The following is a 4,933-nucleotide window of genomic DNA, read 5'->3' as shown; positions in this document are numbered from 1 at the left end:
GGTTATAACAAGGACACCAGACTGCATTCACTGCAACCTTTTGAATTTCAACTACTGCTCCTTTTTGTAACGAAGACATAACGCTGCAACCATCTGTTCCCACACCAACACAGTTTTCTAGAGAAAGGTGGAACTTGTTTGCAAACATGTTTATAACCGATTGACCAATAATTTTGCCGTCAAGAATAGGTTCAGTGTGAATTGATGCAGTAATATCAGATTGATAATTGTTGTCATGTAGATCAACAAATCCTGCAAAATTTTCTCTAACTGATCCATCAGGCAGCAAGTAACGTAATATTATAGTCATTTGCGACTTATGTGATGCATCGGTTGTTTCGTCAATCATAATAGCATAATACTTTGATTCTCTAACGCGACTCAAAATTTGTTCACATATTTCCTCCCCACAGCATTTAATTAACGCATTTTGTGTGGTTTTGCTAATATAGGTTGCTGATGCTCTTGCCGTTTTTAAATGATTTTCTAAATTTGAATCTCCACTGCTTACTCTAAATTTTAGCAATTCTCGGAAATTACCTTCATTTTTAATCACATCAGAATCTTCATCATCTTTGTCTAATATACTGCCATCATCTCTGTGTCCTCTGAATGGAATATTCTGCCTTCCTAAAAGTATAATTGTTTCCACAATAGGTATCAATCTCTGATGATTCTCTAAAACCTGCTGAAGCCGTTGAGCATTTACTCTGTTTACAATATTTATTGCTGGTTCATTATAGTTTTTTAAAAAACACCTCCCTGCTTCAACAGCTTTCTTGTGGTATGTTGCTTTGTCATGCATTGTTAAATCTCCATCTTTGCTAAACAGTTTAGCAAACACTTGTAATGGTTGTTTAACAAGCTTTGGAAGTTCCATTTGTTTGTGAGATCCTGCAGTCAGGTGGTATGAAAATAATGAGCAATATTTGCAGTACAGTCCTTTTTTATTATCTGAATAAACTAGCCATTCATTTTTCCAGATTAGAATGATTAAGATATCGCTTTTCTTGTTTATTTTTCTTCTTGTGAAGTGAATGTGGCATTTTGTAGTCAGCTGGTGGCTTCCATGGCGATTCTAACAGACTTTTTTTTGTCAAATCATCCATAAATGTTCCAACAAATTTTCCAATATCATTGATAAACCCAGCATTTAAAATCTTACTAGAAAAAGCCTTAGCAATTTCAGCTGTTCCAGTCTCAGTTGAAATCTGTTCATTTTCAGAAAAAAGACTATCATGAGCTATGACTACTGAATTGACATTCATATTCCGGCTGTTGCTGTCCATATTATTACTTGTTTCTGTTATCTCATGTTCAACATGTTCAGTAGAAATACTATTACTTGTTGAAGCTTCTGCTGATGTGGTTGGAAGTGGAAGTTCAGTTATTCCACCAGCTTCAGTAGTGACAGTAAAATTTGTTGTAGATGCTTCAACAGACTTTTTTCTTTTCAACGTCACAAAAAATGAATTCAAAGTACTCTGAGGTTGTAAAAAATTTGTTCTCTTCATTTTCTTCCAATGATAATGGTTTGTTGTAATTGTTCCTAATATTTTATAGTATTATAAACAATAATTAATGAATGTTTTAATTTAAAAGTAACTTGTATTTACTATTTTTGTCGTTTTTAAGTAACACAACAAAATACACAATCATGGCGCTTGAAAACGAAAGTTAGACTGTTTAAAAGTGAATAGTGATATAAAATTTAAAAATTAAAAATTGCATATTTTAAAGGATTACTTAACACTACAATAATGGGATCCGTAGTAAATAATATGATTACTACATCACTCTTTTTAATAGAACAGAGTAGATTTAAGTTTACTGACATGATACGGGGGTGCGTGCTACCGCGTGCCTGCACACTTGCACCGTCTTTGCCGATGCTGATACGATCGCGACGTATATGCCTTAACGTCTTAGTCACATAGATTGTTATTTAAAGGGCAAATTGAAAAATAATTTAAACGTTTTTTTATTTGTGGGCTTGCCCGCCTTGCAGGCAGTTGTGGGTTGCCATGATGGATAAAAATCGCCCCCCCTTACTAGATGACCTGGATCCGCCCCTGCACAGTTCAGATGCAACTTGACATAAGATTGAACGGGTATTTGTTGGACACAAGATTTTAGCCAGTCTACATTAAATTGCTGACATTAAAAATTTTTAATAAATGAGTATTATCATCATCATTATCCTCCTCATCATCGTAATCATCATCATCACAATTAAAATTTTTTCAAAAGCGCTTACAAATGAAAAATTGTTAAAATCAACTAACGAATAAATAAATCAAACATCAGATCAATAAGAAATAGACATTATTGATTGGTATTCAGCGTAAATAAATGTTTTCAACATCCTCTTGAACCTGTCAACACTTCGAGCAGGTCTTTGGGAAGACTGTTCCAGACTCGAGGACCAAACGCCATTTTTCGGATCCAAATTTCGTTTGTGTCAACGGAACCCACAGATAGCACAAATTTTCCAAACGCAAGCCAAAAAAAGATGATGCTTCAACTGGCATTTGTTCTTCAAACACTCCGGTGCCGAATTATTCATACACTTGAACAAAACCGTACAAACATTAAATATTATTCACTTGTCGACCGTCAACCAATGAAGCTGTGCATGCAAGAATCAGAGATTTATACGCTTATACGCTCCAAGAGCAATTTTTGCTTCACGATTCAGAATAGAATGTAACAGTCTAACAGATTTATCGGGTAAAATCATAATACATACTGTTGCAGTGGTTCATCCGAGAGCGAATGATGTGTATGGCTTATTATTATTAGTAGTAGTTTATCTTGTGTCTTGTATGTTATTAGGTAATGTTGTCGTATTTGTGTTACCTTCATGTTATTAAAACAAAAATTTGCATGACACTTGTTTTTATCACTCAAGATTGTAAGCCTCTGCTTCACGATTCAGAATAGACGGTAACAGTCCAACAGATTTATCTGGTAAAACCATAATACATACTGTTGCTGTTGTTCAGCCGAGAGCGAATGATGTATATCAATCCTTCGATCATCTACAGCAACGCTCACCGTTTTTCACACTTAACAACGCAGATTAATTTTTTTAATTACAAATTTTCTGTGACTTTTTTTTATTTCCTATTTTGGAATCTAGGTTTTTTAATTGTGTGAGGGATCTGTTTTTACATCAGCTGGTTTCTAAAGCTACTAGGTTTCGTACTTCACAAAAATTAAGTATATTGGACTTGATTCTGGTTTATGACAAAGATGTGGTTGCCAACATCGATTATAATGATATGATCACTATTGCCAATTGGGAAGTTATAATTATAACTTCCCAATTGGCAATAGTGATCATATTGTTCTGGTCTTCATATTGAGACATACTTGGAATTTAGTTGGAAAACGTGCCAAGCAAAAATATAATTTTAGCAAAGGTGAGTATGATAAGATGAGAGTTTATGTCAGAACTGAATTAAATAAAGAAATGTGTGTATTTAAACAAGTTTATAATGTTGTGCAACTCAATGAAGCCTGGAGGTACTTCTGTACTATACTGAACGATGCTACAAATAAATTTATTTCTTTAATTGATGTTGGGTGTCATAATAATGGATTTGCATTAAAATTTCCCAGAAACCTTATAAATCTGATTCAATATAAAAATAGATTATGGAAAAAATATGTCATTTCTAAAAGTTGTAAAGTTGTTAAGTCTTTAATGAATATAAAAAAATAAAAAATAATATTAAAAAAAATATTTTTAAATTTAATACTAATTTTATGATTAATTTTTCAAGAAAAATAAAAGACAATCCAAAGGTGTTCTGGCAGCACATTAATAAAGCCAGAAAAAATAAAGGGGATATTGATGTCCTTCATAAGTTGGATGGTCAGGGCAAGGTTTTGAATGTTTATGATGACACTGAAAAGGCTAATCTATTTGGGCAAAACTTTTATAGTGTATTCAATTTATCTGTGAATGATGTTAATGATACTAATATGGGTAGTAGGTATTTTACTTCATCGGTGGATGATATAACTGTTACAGTTAAGGAAGTTTTATCTAACAACAACAACAACAACACACGTTTAGACGACATTTTCCCCGAGATCGGGGGTTGCCGTTTGGCTACCTATGATGAAACCGAAATACCCCTCGACGCCATCCACATCCGTCACTCGCCTCAGTATCACGCAATCCCGCTTTCACCCTGTCCTTCTCCACCTGCTCTCTCCATCCCAATCGCGGACGACCCCTTTCTACCACTCCTTCAACCTCGAACTCCAACGCTCGCCTAATCCCGACCCTTTCATCCCTTCTCAACACATGTCCATACCACCGCAATCTCGATCTCCTTATCAATGTCACAATGTCCTCATTCAGTCCCATCATTGACATCAGCTCTGTACTACTCTTCCTATCCTTCACTTTAACCCCACACATCATCCTCACCATAGCTCTTTCAGCCCTCTGCAGTACACTTTCCTTCTCTCTCCTCAACACCCAAGTTTCACCACCATATACCATCGCTGCTCTCACACATGCTTTATATACCCTCCCTTTCATCTTCACTGACCATTTCACACAATACCCCACCCAGTTCCCTAAATTTTATCCATCCCACACGAACTCTAGCCGTAACTGCGCTCAAACATCCTCCATCTGCGTTCAGCATATCCCCTAAGTAAACAAAGCTTTCCACTCTTTCAATACCACCACTCAACCCCGTCCTTGCGTCCGTCCTATTAATCACACCATGAACACATTTCTTACATTTGAACGTGCCTTCCACCTTTTTCAGTGCCCCCCTCACACCACTACATCTCTTATGCACCCATTTCTGACATCCTATACACAATACCTAGTTAACCTTCACTCTCCTGTCACATACCCCACAGGGGTCTATTTTACTTATCACTCGCTCCCTACCTTCTCCACTCA

Source organism: Helobdella robusta (assembly GCF_000326865.2).
Source record: "Helobdella robusta unplaced genomic scaffold HELROscaffold_8, whole genome shotgun sequence".
Classification (NCBI taxonomy): Eukaryota; Metazoa; Annelida; class Clitellata; order Rhynchobdellida; family Glossiphoniidae; genus Helobdella; species Helobdella robusta.
The sequence above is the reverse complement of the archived record's forward strand: the minus strand, read 5'-3'. Positions refer to the sequence as shown.